General features: G+C 40.7%; 1 protein-coding gene and 1 long non-coding RNA gene across 2 annotated transcripts in view; one reads left to right on the top strand and one right to left on the bottom strand.

Annotated features, from left to right (window-relative positions):
- LOC110590845 overlaps positions 1 to 7,476 on the bottom strand; it is a 194,990-nt gene extending 187,514 nt beyond the window's left edge. Inside the window, exon 1 of the long non-coding RNA XR_002480978.1 lies at positions 7,427 to 7,476. This is a non-coding gene — a long non-coding RNA (uncharacterized LOC110590845). The remainder of the gene's footprint in view (positions 1 to 7,426) is intronic.
- The window catches only part of NWD2 (NACHT and WD repeat domain containing 2), a 182,600-nt gene that overhangs the window by 110,000 nt on the left and 55,986 nt on the right, over positions 1 to 16,614 (top strand). The window lies entirely within an intron of this gene.

The raw sequence follows: 16,614 nt of genomic DNA, 5'->3' as shown, positions 1-16,614 counted from the left end.
ATTGAGACCTGAAGAAATGAAAGCATCCAATATTTCCTAAGCTCCTAAAATATGCCAGATTCTGTGCTGAGCACTATACTATTTCTTATACTAACCCATTACTACTGTTACTTTTCCAGCTCTGTCAACAAGGATGGTGAAGTAGAAGTCATTTCTTTAATTTGCCTGAAGTCTTACAACTAGTAAGAGATGGAGCCAGGATTCCAACCTAGGTCTCCAATTCCAGAGCCCATATGCCCATAATCTTCCTATAAGACCCTAAGTGATTTACTTGGAGGTGATAGTGAGGTCTAGAACTGACATCCCTTTCTCCCGGTCTCTTTCTTCTCACACTATAAAAGCACAGGAATTGGGGGTGCCTGGGTGGCTCAGTTGGTTAAGCATCCCACTCTTGGTTTCTGCTCTGGTCTTAATTTCAGGGTCGTGAGATCGAGCCCTGAGTTGGGCTCTGTGCTCAGCACAGAGTCTGCTTGGATTCTCTCTCCCTCTGCTCCTCTTCCCCCTCTCCCCTCTAAAAAAAAATAAATAAATCTTTAAAAAAGAAAACACAGGAATTGTACCATAATGCTCTGTTTCAGTTTTGTGGGATTCTTTCACATAGTTGAATGAGTTAGAGAAAATAATCACTGGTCTAGCGTGCAATATACTTTTCTCCAATGGGGAATGTAGCTGTTTTGCCCAAGGCTTTATTAAAATTGCTTAAGCAAGCCATGAAATTCTGTAATAAACTTTGACTTTTTAATATAATTTCCCTGGACAGAGGAACTTGCAGCTGCCAAAATCTGTGCTTGGAAATGCCATACATGCAAATTATGAAAACAACAAAGATTTCTTAGATTTTTCCCCTGTTACACTTACCGAGTATCTATCCACTTACAGTACAAGGTCCAGGTCTGCTGTGCCAGACCAACCTAAAGTCCCCATGTGGTTCTGGAAATGCACAGTGTTGCTCAATAAAAAAAGAAATCTACTGGAGGGCCTAGCATGTATAAGACTCTATGCTAAATTCTTTGATTAATATCTGAATATTCTGTGTGCTCGAAGATACAAAAATAAGGAATATACTATCTCTGTCCTAAGCCCCACCTAAACAGAGAGAAAGAGATGTGTATGCAGGTAAATACCCAGTTTGACAAATGCATCAATATGGTGTTAGACAAGTGTTATGAGAGCAAAAAGGAGAAAGTGATTTGTTCTGACTCTGTGAGTCAGAAGAAGGCTACAGAGGAAGTGATGTCGGCACAGAAGCTAGAAGGACTAAGAGCTTCTCATCTCTAGATCCAGTGCAGGGAATGTGATGGTGCCTTGAATGTCCAGAGACCAACAGTTCCTGAATGTAGTGAGAATAGAGGCGTCATGACAGGGCAGCAAAGAATGTGAGGCAAGAAATGGAGTTTGAGGCCAGAGCAAGTTTCAGTTTATGCTTGTCGACAGTGAGGAGGAACATTCTCTTCAGATAGGTAACTCTGGAGAAAGTACTGTGAAGAAGCTAGAGACAGGGGAGCCCAGCTAATGTCATGCAGGTGACGTTATCCAGGTGAAAGATTATCTGGTGTGGTGAGAGGTGAAATAGAGAGGTGAGCATAGATTAGAGACATTTAAGAAATAGAATTGATGTCACGGCGCCTGGGTGGCTCAATCGGTTTAAGCATCCAACTCTTGATTTCAGCTCAGGTCATGATCTTAGGGTTGTTGAGATCGAGCCCCACATCAGACTCCACACTCGGCAGGGAGTCTGCTTGAGATTCTCTCGCTCCCTCTCCCTCTACCCCTCCCCACCCCCCACTCACGCTTGCTGTCTCTCTCTTAAAAAAAAAAAAAAAAAAGGGGCGCCTGGGTGGCTCAGTTGGTTAAGCGACTGCCTTCGGCTCAGGTCACGATCCTGGAATCCCAGGATCGAGTCCCGCATTGGGCTCCCTGCTCAGTGGGGAGTCTGCCTCTCCCTCTGACCCTCCCCCTTCTCATGTGCTGCTCTCTCTCTCTCTAAATAAATAAATAAAATCTTTAAAAAAAAAATAGATTTGATGTTGACTGTTTAAATGGGGGGTTGAAGGAGGAGGATGAGTCAAAGGTGCTTATGCTAATACCTAGGGCTCTTCCAACCATCCCACCCTCATAGACACTTAAATTACACACAGAAACTCTCACATCATGGAATAACCTATACAATCCAGCTCTACAAAAGGTAATTATTTGCTGAATATAAAATCTATATGAACCAGCAAGAATGTATAATATTTATTACTCGCAATCTGTTTTCTTCCTGAGTCTTTTCCATCTTAGGCAGTGTGGGAGGGGAGTAAAACCTGTAACCAAGAGTGAATAAGGAGCAGACTGAGTCGCAAAATCAGTGTGGATCATCAGAACTCTACAAACACTTCTGATACTGGTTTTTACTTTTCTTCTTTCAAGTATCAGGAGAGGAGCAGTTTTTTGAACATCTATTATGGGTCAAATGCAAAGAAAACACTGGGGCTGGAGGTCAAAGCAGGTGCTCTCCTAGCTTGGAGATATGCACAAATATGGGACAGCCTTGAGGGACTTCTCTGTTTTATGGCCCCTTCTTGATTCTCATCGTCCATAGCAGCCCCTGAAATACCGGGAGGTCCTTCCCTTTTTGCTGTTCTTTCTCTTCTTCAGCACCTATGAGATCCTGGGGGAAGTGCACATCTAGTCGTAGATCTTCAGTGCTCCACCTCCCCACCCTGCTTTGCTTTAACAAGTTGGAAAAACCATCTTCCTAGCCATTTTGCAGAACTGAACTGAATGATTTGAGGCAATTTAAATATTTCAGCATTTTTATTTATTTACATATAACATTTCCGACTATGGAAGAAGTAATGGCTTTAACTTTTTAGTTTTAACTTGGAGAGAGAGAATCTCTGCTTATTTTTACTTAGTTCAGCATTTATACATTGTCTATTTTTAAAAAGGCATACATGAATGCTCCAAGATTTCCAGACCTGTCATTAAGATGAGTGTTTCTGACCTAGAATCAGATACTCATATACCACCATCAATATTATACATCATTTAAAAAGGTTATCTTTTCATGGCTGTGAATTAACCATGGTGCTTTAACCATAAAATTATTTTCTTGCCCAAACATGGGTGTGGGCTTTGTAAGAGGTAGCTGAGTAAGCATTTGGAAGAGGCTTTGAATTATGTCCCTGTGAAAATGGATATTAATTGGTCTCCAGTTTGAACCAGTTATAAATGTAGGGGTGACCCTGATGAACCAACAAGGAAGTGATTGCATCTTAATTTTCTACAGCAGTGTCTATGAAGTACTGGACTCAACTTTTTCCAAAATGGAGAAGTATAAAAAGAATCTGTATTAGTCATTACATCCATCTCTATGCCTCATTTCTTCAAGACAGGAATAATAATGAGACTGGAGCTTCATTATAAAACGTTCAGCCCAGCCTTAGTTTTTACTAGATTTGTAACTGTGGGGTTTTTTTTTAAGATTTTATTGATTTATGAGGGAGAGAGAGAGAGAGCGAGCGCAGGAGAGCATGAGCATGTGGAAGCATGAGCAAGGGGAGGGGCTGAGGCAGAGGGAGCAGCGGACTTTCCGCTGAGCAGGGAGCCCGATGCAGGGCTCCATTCCAGGACCCCGGGATCATGACCTGAGCTGAAGGCAGACACTTAACCAAGTGAGCCACCCAGGCGCCGTGTTACATAGTGTGAACACACCTACAGATTAAAGTGGTGTTTGGTTTTTAGTCTGCCTGTTCCTACAGCGTAGATGAGGGTCTTGCTACCCACATGGACCACCATACATTCCTTTACTTTCTTATTAACCATAATCACTGTGTTTTCTATTTCCTCTTAATAGATGGCCAAAATAGTTTCTTTAATAAAGTTTAAGACAAAGCTTTTCCTGTTAATTTTTATCAATGATATAATTTCTGCTTTTATTCTAATTAAATGTGTTGAAGTTTCTCAGGAAATGGAGGCAAGAGTTTCCCTTTTCTCACTTCATGGTGTATAATCAATAATTATGGTTGACACATATTGGCTCGTGTTTACCAGCTATCTCTCACTTAGTTCTCCTTTCTTAGCATTACAAACCAACCAACTGAATATATGTTCCACCTTTTTATTCCCTTGGAGAAAATGTTAAAATATGTGCTGATATTCTATCTCCTTTTACTCTGTAGTACAGAATAATTTTTCCTTTTTTAAAAGTTTTTCTAATGCAAAGAAATCAATTCTTACAATTTTAAACTATTTGTATTTTAACAATGGCCTTCTAAAATGAAGCAGAACTGTATTCACGGTAATAACATTCATAAAGTGTGAGGACAAAAATGAAATAAATTTTAGGGAGTCAAAAAGTCATTGCTATTTCTTGAAATACTGTGTTTTTAATAAGAAAATTAATACTATGTTCATACACTATATTGAAAATATGGGGGCGCCTGGGTGGCTCAGTTGGGTAAGCGACTGCCTTCGGCTCAGGTCATGATCCTGGAGTCCCTGGATCGAGTTCTGCATCCGGCTCCCTGCTCGGCAGGGAGTCTGCTTCTCCCTCTGACCCTCCCCCCTCTCATGTGCTCTCTCTCTCTCATTCTCTCTCTCTCAAATAAATAAATAAAATCTTTAAAAAAAAAAAAAGAAAATATGGTACAGTGAAATCCTTTCAATTCATTGTTAGGTGAAATTAAAATGAGTTTTATCTTAATAATAATTGTACATTTAATAACAATTTATTTGTGTCTTATTTTACTTACTACCTAATTATCTCTACCTCAACACTATTTTTTTTTTTTTTAAGATTTTATTTATTTGGCAGAGAGAGACACAGCGAGAGAGGGAACACAAGCAGGGGGAGCGGGAGAGGGAGAAGCAGGCTTCCAGCAGGGCAGGGAGCCCGATGTGGGGCTCCATCTCAGGACCCTGGGACCATGACCTGAGCCGAAGGCAGGCGCTTAACGACTGAGCCACCCAGGCACCCTCTACCTCAACACTATTACTTAAACTAAACACGCACTTGTTTGACTCCTTCATCTTTAAGAAAATGTCCAGATTATATTTAGAGATTTATGAATCGATGTAAACATGTAAAACATTAATGGGACACTTACACAGGCTGTACTGTGAGTACAATATGTGGATTAATCCACTTACTCTTCCCAATAGCGTATGAAAAAGTTGCCGTTGTTATAACCATTGTACAGATGAGGTAACCCGGGACCAAAAAAGATTCCTGGGCTGCAAGCACACACAGCTAGTGAAGGAACAATGCAGGACAGAAACTCAGTAGGTCTGGTCTGAGGTTTCCACATTAACTACTCCACAGTCTTGCTCCTCAATTTGTCTTTGCTCAGCTTTTGTTTCCCCTGAATTAAGATGTGTGTTCAGTCCAACCTACAAAGTCCTCTTTATCAACAGGTCTTGAATTCCCCTTGGAGCATAGTCATCTACTAGTAACACCTTTTCAGTATGCCTCCAGCTCATAGATATCGAGGTTAAAGAATAGCATTCCCGACTTCCACCTTCTTAACGTTCCACTCCATACTTTTCATTCTATTTTAAGGCACATTCACATGCCATTGTGCTGTGCAGCACAGAAAACTGTTCGTTTCTAAAGGTGATTAGTTTGTGTTTCCTTATCTCCCATAGAAGCCATCATCCCTCTAATCCTTGGCAAGAAAATGAATGAAAGCATACAGACTCACATCGTAAATTCTGTCCGACTGTCCTAGCTTTACAATGAACTAGAACGAACTAGGCTAGAAAGCAAAGATAAAAATTTACAATGCTAAAACCTAGAGCAAATCAAGAAGGAAATTCAACTAGTTATAAGACATGTAGAGCTAAATAAAGAGTCACAAAATGTGGGTAATAAATAATGATAGTAGCAGACATTTACTTGGCATTACTTATGTGGTTATACATAGTAATTTGTGTGACCTCACGACAGCAGTAATAAGGTAGGTGTTAATTATCTCCATGTTAAAGATAAGGAAATAGGCACACACAGTTGGGATTTGAAGCTAGATAGACTGACTCTGAAGTTCATAGTCATAACTACTCTAAACATGACTTCTGCCACTTGGTATGAGATGCTTCATTCTGACCTCACTACCTACCCTTTAGCTTCAAAATCCTCGGCAGTCATATGAAATAACTAAGCTGCCATTCATGGCTGTACATCTGCAGCTTTCCAGAAAGGTAGTCAAAGTGCAATCAGCAAAAATTCAAGACCAACAAATCATTATCAACAAGGAACATAATAGAGGTTTGGTAGCTTACCGTATTTTGGCATAGGTGTTCCCAATAAACCAGTTGTTTGTTGGAAATACCTTAGTAGCACTGCATTCTGAGAATTCTAAGTATTCATATACCCCATCACTGAAGACACTTAGAGATAAGCAGCAGTGGTGGATAGATCCAGCTCATTCTGCTAAATGCCCATTAGACACTGGTTTCTGAAGTAGGAGAAAGGTCATCAATTTGTCCTCCAGCAACAGAGGGAGAGGAAGATTTGACCAACACTCAAATGGACGGAGATCAGGACAAGAGAGCAAGCCAGACATTCTATATATTCAACATCAAGCATGGAAAAAAAGCTTTTGAAAAAGATTTTGTGGATTAAGGATGTGGACTAGGAAGAAGGGTAATATATCTGAAAATGCTTTGCTCCAGGAAACAAAAGACTTTAGAAAACATGTTGGCAGCTCAGTAGTGTGCCGAGGACTCTCTTGAGGCTGAAAATTGTATGATGTGAACAGAGTAATGTAAAAAAACAGCTAAATGATAGGAAATGGGTGACTTGCAAGGAAAACAGAGTAGAATTAATGTAGTAAAAATCAAGTCAGTGTTGCAGAGAATAAATATAATTTCTTGATATGCAGAGGAAAAGGAATGATTAAAAAATAAAAGGAAAAATAACAGAGAATGGACTCCAACCCCTGAAGTACAGGTGTTTTCAGCAAGGAAAACAGTAGGGTTAGAAACAATAATCAGACATAATAGAAGAAAAATCTGCACAAATTATTTTGACGAGCAGTAAAAATGTAGGTCTTTCACAAATCTAACAAAATAGAGCAAATACATAGAAGCAAAATTAACTAAAAAAGATGATGTAGCCACATATATAGAAATAATAACAGCAATGGTGCTAATAGAGTGCTAAGTGCCATGAGTCTAAGAATTACACATACAAAGTTTTAAACATTCCTATCACAAGAAAACTCTTAAAATTCCAAGAAAATACTGTGTAAAACTCAATGCTGAAAGTTTCAAAGCTGAATGATATGAACACTTTCCTGAGAAGTGTTAATTACCAAAACCGATTCAAGGGAGTTGGACAAACTGGTAGTTGTCAAAGACACTGAAAGCTGATCAAAGCTTAAGTTCCAAAAACAAGGTTCCTTTTGCTTCCAAAAAGTGGAAAAATAAAAAGTGGTTTTACCTGTGTATTCTTGTAAGCTTTCAAGGAACATGTTCCCATGCAAATCATTCCATTGTGAAGACAGGAATGCAAAAGCCATCCTGTTCACTGTTTAAACTAGCATAGCCCTGATCCCAAATCTGAAAGAACACAAAAATGCCCCTTACTAATTTTAATATAGATCCAAGAATTCTTTATAAATGACTAAATTCAAAAGTTTAGAAAAGTTTCGACCAAAAAAACAAAAGTATCTACCATACTGTTATCCAAGAAATGTAAGATTAAGGAGAAAGCCCATTAATAAGTGAATCAATGCAAAAATGTTAATTGCTGCCAAATAAAGCACTTAATAAAATTCAAGACCCATTTCTAACTAGTAATGAATTCTATAAGTCTACCAATAGGAAGATTCTTCCTTTATATTTTATGAATATCAATCATAATTAATAACTAGCTTTGTGATTACTCTAGGAATGCCTATTATAGAATCAATGCTTATTGACAGGAATTTGCAGATGATTGATTATAAAGAAAATAGAAAAGTCATCACCCATAATCTCACCATCTAGAGATCCTCACCATTAATGTGTTAACTAATATTTTTAATATATGCCAGGCCCAATTCTAAGTGTCTGCATGTTTTAATTATAAGCATCTTCTGCCATAGGTATTATTTTTGTAATCCCCATTTCCCTGAGGAGGGTATTGATGCTTAGAAAGGTGGTGTACTTTGCACAAGGCTGCCGATCAAGCACATAGTTGAGGTATCAACTCTGGGGGTGTTACTCTAGAATTCACTCCCTTTATCCATTGCTTTATTCTGTCTCTTCAGAGACATTTTTCCAATATGTTATCATAAGCCTTTTTCAATGATATGTTTTAAAATTATGACTTTAATAATTGTAGGATATTCTAGCATATCAGTGAACTCTTATGTAATTAAAAATTGCCTTGTTAAATATGTAGGTCATTTGTTATTATAAATATTAATGCATTGAACATTTTCATATAAATTCAAGCTGCCTAATTTTTTCTTGGAGGATAAACTCCAAGCTGCAGAATTACTAGGCCAAAAGTCATTAATATTTGTGAGCCATCCTGATTTTCTGCTTGTTTTCCAGAAGGAATTTGCAATTTGTGTTTCTACCCAGAGGGCATGCCCACCTATCAGCTCTGGATAGTACCCCTATATTTAACACTTTTGCAAATTTGATAGGTGAAAAAGGGGTATCTTACTTTATTCTACATCTTTGGTGGCTAGTGACATTTAGAAATAGGTCTTCATATGTTAATTAACCTTTGGAATATTGTTTTGTAACTTACCTGTTAATGCCTGCCTCAGAAAAAGGCAGCATAGATAATGGTTAAAAACAGTCATTTTTGTGAGGCTCTGGAGCAAGATGCTTTCACCTTTTAAGAAACAAAATATAACCCTAAAACCAGTATTACACTATACGTTAACTAACTAGAATTTAAATAAAAATTTGGGGGAAAAAAAAAACAGAACGTTGGCATACCTGGGTGACTCCATTGGATAGGCGTCCAACTCTTGATTTCAGCTCAGGTCATGATCTCAAGGATGTGAAACTGAATCCTGCACTGGGCTCTGGGCTCAGTGCAGAGTCTGCTTAGGGATCTCTCTCTCCCTCTTGCCCTCCCCCTGCTCTAACAAATAAATCTTTAAAAAATAAATAAAACAATATCACTGTACTAAATTGTTCTCACATAGAGACTGACATGGAAAGTCATCCAGTTATTCCTGAAGATTAAATTAATCCTGATCCCACAAACCTTAATTTCACTGAACCTCCGTTTCCTCATCTTTAAAGTGGGATAATACTTCCTTGGTCTATTATCAATATCAAATAATACATGCAAAGTATTCAGTACACAAACAGCAACCTCCAAATGGTAACTATTTTAAAATATTACTCTACACTTTTGTGTCACTTACTTGGAGCTCTATTTAGACTCATATTGGTTTTATATGTACTTATCAATAGATTATGGAATCTCAGGAGGAGTTTTATTTTTGTCCTGGGTCTCCAGTACCTAGCACGAAGTGTGATATGTATTAGGAATGCATATCTACTGTACTGAGCTGAATATAAAATTACTGTACCTCCAAAGGACATTTTGTGAATAGATGTCATGATCCCAGCTCTCTAGCCCCTAAAACATTTTATCATTTTCCTATTGCAGAATTTTTTAAAATAGAAATAACTCACATTTAAGCTCTCGAAGGCAGTTTTTACAGTTTCAGCTACTTGCTAACCACATTCTTTAGGGCAGACCCAATGACAGGCCAGTGGTGCACAGGCCACACTCGAGGACACGTGCCAGAGTGGGGACCACCGCATGACAGTGTGATTTGATGAACAGACGTAGCAGTCACGGCGTCCACCTCGGCAAATGGCTCCTTCCTCCCCTTTCCATTGAAAAAGAAATGTTTTCAGCATCTCCCAAGGTTTGGGAGAGGAAAGCACAAAAAATGAATCTCACTGTGAAGGTTTTATAAAACCTGCAAAAGACAACCTTGTTTTTAAAATTATTTTCACTGTCAGACCAAAGTCATTATAAAAGTTGGGGGGGGGGGGGGGGAAGCTTTTCAGAATAAAATAGCTTCAAGCATATTTTAGTTTAGACCATCTTTTTCACAATTAAAATATAAATTCGTAAGCCTGATTTTCATTATGATGATGAAAATAAATTTTGTGTGGCTCTCTATGCCCTCTATCCACCCCCCATCCCACCCTCCTCAACATATGGGCCTGTTGGCTCCACGTCCCTGTTAATAAATCATTTTACAAAATACTAACAACTTTGGTTTGGGGAACTTTAAATATTCTATTATTATGTGCTTCTATACTGAAGTCTGAATTGAAATAAAGGACATATATAACAGTCATCTTTATTGGACAGGTTTAAGTTCAATTTTATTATCTAAGCTTTCTCAAAAAGTGAAACACAAGCCAAAAAATAATAATGATGATGAGGCTCTTGGTTAAGAAGTGAGCAGTGTGACACAGTGTCATTTAGTTCAGCTAGCTATCATTCATCTTGGATGACAGTCCACAATTTCAGGAAGGTTAGGAGGGAACTCCATTTTTCCTTGCAACCTTGGCTGATGCCAGCCAGACTCGAACCTGGTTCTGCTAGGATCTTGGGACAATTCCTTGGCCTGTTAAAACAGCCACTGCCTTTCTGCTGGCTCTTACGTTTTGCCTTATTTTCCTGAATTTTTTTTTTTTTTTTGAGTGACCTTTGGGTCAGAGTGCCTTATTATTTGGTGACTGTTAGAAAAGTATTTCTTTCAATACAGCCCTCCATGTGTCCTCTCTCGATGTAATTCTATAAGTCATTTTTCTTAAACTGCTTTCTCCGTAATGCTGGGCTCAACAACAGATTTCTTTAACAAGTAAGAAGTTTAAAGAATTGGTGAAGTTTTTTGCTGATATTTTCACTGGAATTCCCAAGGACCTATGTGTTGTTTTAAAGCTGCCAAGGGAATGAACATTTGTTTTTATAGGTTTTCAATTAGAAACTAGAAAGCTAGTGGAATCGTTTTATTTCCTTTGTGTTGAGGCTATAAAACCAGCTACAATTTCAATTCCCATTTTATAACTCAGCTCTCAGACTAATTGTATAAAGGAAAGCCAAAGCTTAGCAAATGCTTGCTAATATGCACTCCTCTGTGTCCCCCCCTCCAAAAGCTGATTTTTCTCCAGTTATCTGATCATTCAATGGACAGCCAGATGAAAGGTCATGAATCTGCTCAATATTATGTTAGATTTGAGGTTCAGAAAAGGGCAGCATTTTATGATCTGTTTTGCAAGGTGTTCATAAGACTTGTGATGGACAGAGAGAGCCACTATAGTCAGTCAAACCTAAGAAGAAGTAATCACTGTGTTGTATCCCTGAAACTAATACAGCATCCTGTGTCAACTATACTCAAAAAATACCCCCCAAAAAGAATAAATATAACAAAATAATTATGGAGCAAGTTTCCATATTTTCAACCATTTAGTCTTTCCAACAGCATGAAGAGGAAGGTACTGTTGTTACCTTCACTTCACAGAACAAACCAAGGCACAGAGAAGTTGAGTAGATGCCCAGGGTCACACATTAAGAAAGGGAACCGAATCCCAAACCTGACAGTCTAGCTCCAGGGTCCATTTACTCCTGTGCCATGCACTTGTGTTTCACAAAGCACATTTAATGTTTTTTCACTTACTCCTCTCTTAAAACCCCAGGATGTATTAAGGTTTTATGATTCTGCTTCTTCGCTTGAATAAAGCAAGACAGAGAATCATGAAGCTGAATCGAGCAAGGCCACACACTAGCAAATGTGAAGTCGTCTCAATCCCAAGCCTCCTACTCTTCTCTCGTTTTTGTTTTCTCAAGGAACAATTTCATTTAATGAAAAAAGTAAACTATCTCTTTATAAGACAAATGAAGGCAGGACTGTCCTAGTTGAAGCAGAGTGACCAGGTACTTAGACTTCTGTCCTACCCCCACCTGTTTCCATTGCCATCCCCAGAGGACCCTAGAAGGGCTCCATAGAACACAGCTGGGAGCCCACTGCGTTATTCTGCGGTATCTTTCACAAAGGTAAGGACTGGTTTTGTTCTCCCCAGAAGAACTGAATGATATAAGGAGAAATTCGCTCTGGAGAGGCCAGTAATTACTTACAACTGGAATAGCATATAGGAAAAAGCAAGTTGATTTAGTTGGATCAGTTGGACTCAGTTAGACTTGAACTTGGCACTTGGGATCTTCAGTCTGTTCATCTGTAAAGTGGGAATAAGAATTTCTGCCTTTCATTGAGTGCTTCTAGTAGGCCAAATACTAAGGGCGCTTTCATTTAATCCTTCCAGCAAACATTGGAGGCATAAGGATTGTTGTCCCCAACTTACAGATGAAAAATTGAGGTTCAGGAGATCTTCCCCAAGATTACTAAGCTAGAAAATTGCACAGTTGGAAATCAAAACTACATTTGTTTGACTATAAAGTCTGTGTCTTTAACCGACATAGGACTGGGGACATTAGGAGATAAAGCTCCTAATCTATGCCAAGCACATTTTAGGCAGCCAACACATGGCAGGTGTTATTTTAGAGAGACAGCATATTATTAAACAGTATACACTCCGAACTCAGACTGTCAGGGTTCAAATATCTGCTCTTGTGACCTTGGACAACATCAGTCTTTCTAAGCTTCAATTACCTCATTTATAAAATTGGAATAATATTAGTGTCTACTACAGTTCTTGTGACAATCAAATGGAGTGGTTGCTACATTATTTCCAATTTACAAATGTCATTTTGAGAGTTTTAAAGTTTTTCCTCAAATGTTCACAGCCCGTAAGCGGTGGAACCAGAATGTGAACCCAAGCAGGTGGGCGTCCGAGCGCTCATCATTCTGCATCGATTCTGACAGACAAGTTAAGACAGACTTCTCCCAGTCTGGAGGGAGCCCAAGTGTTAGGGCTGTAGCAGGTGAGGGAAAATGCCCTTACTTTCCCTGCTCGAGTCCAGTACCAGTTAAGAGATGGTTGCAGGAATCGGGCAGGTGGAAATTAAAATGTCACCTTTTAGGCGATTAGAGCTGTTGAAGAACATGATTTCGATTTGGTTCCAGTTATTAAATCTTTCATAAGACAGAATGACCTACCTCCCGGCCAGTCTAACACCTCACCCCCCCATGCCCACCCCATGGAGCCTGCCCTGTGGAGGACTGGAGCCAGGTGAGGACTTGCTGCAGGCAGATCCCAGAAAGAGAAGGCAAGAGAACTCATTCGAATTCCATACTTTCTCCCCCATCACCAATCAGATAAGGGACTCCGCTCCTGGATGGAAGGAGTGGAGAGGGGGAAAGGCCAGGGGTGTCACTCTAACAGATCTCCTCCAAATAGAAACACCCTGAGTGGGGAATGGGAATCCCATTTAGCATTCTCGGATCCCTGTTTCACAGGTGAGGAGATTAACATCTGTCTGGGCAGGACTGCCCCCAGACCTCATGAGACCACGCACCCAGATCAACTATCAACTACTGCTTCTGTAGGTTTTCCCCAACCACAGCCAGGCAGCGGGGTTTTTTCCCCTAGAAAGCCCCAAAACAGGTCAGAAATATACAATTATTAAATTAATACCTAGGCTACTCTGTACCTAAACCCAAAAGTCAGTCTATATGCTATTTCCCTTGCCAAATTATGTGCAGCCACATTATCCAAGATAGGCCTTTGGAGGTTCAGTAAGGACATTAAAAGATGGCGTATGTCCACTCCGATAATGAAATGCTAATAGTCCTATATTTGAATAGAAATCTCATGCCATTATTAATTGTAATGGGATAAATTAAAGTTAAAAGATTAACATCCAAAAAATTCAAGTGCAAATTTAGTTAAGTCGAATAGCAAAATAATTGGAAATGCTCTTGCTTTTGTAGGATAAAATTTTTTAAATTAAAGTTCAAAATGGATCTTCTCTAATGTCTTATTCTGCTCAGTCTGGTTCACAGGCAGTCTTGATGCCTGGGACAAGCTTGGGCGGTCCTCCCCTGGATGGGTGTTCCGACTTCAGCTTCGCAGAAATGAACTAATAGTCTGTGTTTCCAAAGAGATGATAAAACACAACCAGCCACAGCAGTGCTGTCCCCACGCCCACGACATTTAGAAAACCAGCCAACCCTAGGCCCTAAAGAAGTTAGCCTGGGCTCCCTGGGTTCCCCCAACCCATACTCTGTGTTGCCAAAAACCACAGCAGAGATTCAGTGGTAGCAAGTGAAAGAGACTCAACAGGAACGGTCTGGTTTCTGCCACGCTGGGATGCCGGTTGTCCGTGAGGCATTCTGGGGACGAGGACCTGCCTTCATTTGGGAGAAAGTTCCCATCAAGAGACTAATCGGGGCCCTCTGTTTACCCATCCTCAGAGCACCTTTCTCCTTACACGTACCGTCTCCCCTCACAGGAAGTAACAGGGAGAGGCTCCCCCCTTGCCGATTGATACCCGGGACGGTGACAACCCCCAGACCTCAGGCTTGATTTGAGAGCTGCCCGTCTTTCCCAGGGGCAATATGAGTGCGGGCAGTGGTGCTCCTCCACCCCTGCCCCCCTTCTCGCCTTTGAGCCCCAGGCTGCTGGCCCCACACGCTGAAGGTGGGGACCCAGGGGCATAACCACAGCCTTCTGTGAAATTCTTGACAAATGTTACTCTGTCTCTTGCTATAGCATCGCTTACATCTATGAAGCATGGCTCCTACAGAGGATTTTCAGGGCATCCACACATTTGTTTCACCTGGAGAACTGCCCTAAGAAGATTCCAGAACTAGAAATGCTGTGGATGTCTCAGGAGCCTATTGAGAACCATTTCCTCTGTCATATTCTCCTTAAAGCCCTCCCCAGTTTTTGAGGCCTGAGGAGCTTTTCCCTGTGTTATCTTTCCCTACAGTAGCAACACCTAGTATTTTAGGAAAGCTCAGGGGAATTTCTAACAGCTTAAGCTAATCCTCGGTCTCCTTCCCTTTCCTAACACGCTTGGGACCAGCCTTGTTTACCAAATTTGAGGGTGTTTGCCCCCTTAATTTATAGCCCAAACAACTGATTTTCTAAGACATCTCTTTAGAATCCTCATGGGAGAACTAGGAAATTACGAGTTCTCGATATGCCAGGGGCTTCTCCTTTTCAAACAAATCCTGCCTCTCTCCCTTGCGAAGTTGGACACTTGCACCCCGGTGATTTGCTCCCATGGAGCATGGAGACGGACGTGGACATGCTCCACAGCTGCTCCGCCTGGTCTCCATCTTCGAGTTCTTACCTCACGAGCTTCTCGAGCAGAACCCTCACAGCACAGGAAACACCCAGACGCCTCCTTCAGGGGCCTCTCTCACCTGACTTTTCCTATCCAGTCTGTCCACATACGTAACTACTTTCTACACCGACCCAACCTCCTGAATGTGGGTCCTCGATGGCTCTTCACTTTGGACTCCGCAGTTTCTGAAGGGGTTTGCAAAAGGTGTTCTGGATTGCAGGGCCCTCTAGGGGAGTCATTTCAGGTTGTTTCCTAGAATCTTGCCTTCCGTCAGGTGGGTTTCCTTGGGCTCAGGTCACTCTTTCTGATCTACAAGCAACTTAAAGGTCTCTCCTTTCTTTTAGGAGCAGACAGACTTAGGCCTGTCCCATGTTTGAGAGCTGGCTCCTCAGGCCTTCAAAGATGTCATACCTATTTAGTTTGTCTCCTAAGATCTCAGCCTTTCCCTCAGGAGAATCTTTTTGTCCCTTCAACTTTTAATCAGTTTGCCTTATTTTTTCAATCTTCCATTGCTCCTGATAGGATTGTCAAACCAGAGCACATTTATCAAAGCTCTTGAGTTCTCCCTTCATTCCCTAATTCCCAGCGTCGGGACTTGGGGTTGACAATAATCTTGAGTTGTTCTCTACTTCAACCCAAGAAGATGGCACATTCTATTTATTTTGAATATACGCCCTTTCACAGGTGACCCTTGAGAGCATATAATCACAAGCAGTTAGCCATATGAATTTCCTCTTCTGGCCCTGGATGTAGTGTGTGGATTCCGAGGCCGCCAGAATAATGATGGCTTCCTGGGCCTGGCACTAATAATGTAAGGCTCGATCCTACCAATGCACATGGAGTGCACACGGAGCTCAGCTATGTCTCCTCTTGCAAGTCCTGGCCAACAGGCACAGCTGAGAAATAGCAAAAGGTCATTTAGCTCATGAATATCTAAAAGCCTTACCTGTACAAACACTCTCCTCATCTTGACTTCCATCATGACTGCCTTCCAAGGCAAGCAACTACAGTCCTGACTCCATAAAATTATTTTCATACCGGGGCGCCTGGGTGGCTCAGTCGGTTAAGCATCTGACTCGTGATTTTGGCTCAGGTCATGATCTCAGGGTCATGAGATCGAGCCCCGAGTCCAGCTCCAGGCTCAGCAGGGACCCTCTCCTTCTGCCCCTCCCCCTGCTCCCTCCCTCTCTCAAATCTTTTTAAAAGTATTTTCTTACCCATATAAAAATAGCTATTCACCTGCAGATAAAACCATCCTAAGCCTCAATAGGAACCCCACAAGACCCCCCACTGGCCAAAGCCTGAAGCCTTCTACTCAGCCCCACCAGTTAAAAGCCAATGGTGAACAACAGCTGCATGTCGCAATAGAGACACCTGCCACCTACCAAGATTAAAACACATGA

Source organism: Neomonachus schauinslandi, chromosome 2 (assembly GCF_002201575.2).
Source record: "Neomonachus schauinslandi chromosome 2, ASM220157v2, whole genome shotgun sequence".
In the NCBI taxonomy this organism is placed as follows: domain Eukaryota; kingdom Metazoa; phylum Chordata; class Mammalia; order Carnivora; family Phocidae; genus Neomonachus; species Neomonachus schauinslandi.
Note: the sequence above shows the minus strand (reverse complement) of the source record. Positions and strands in the feature narration are given on the sequence as shown.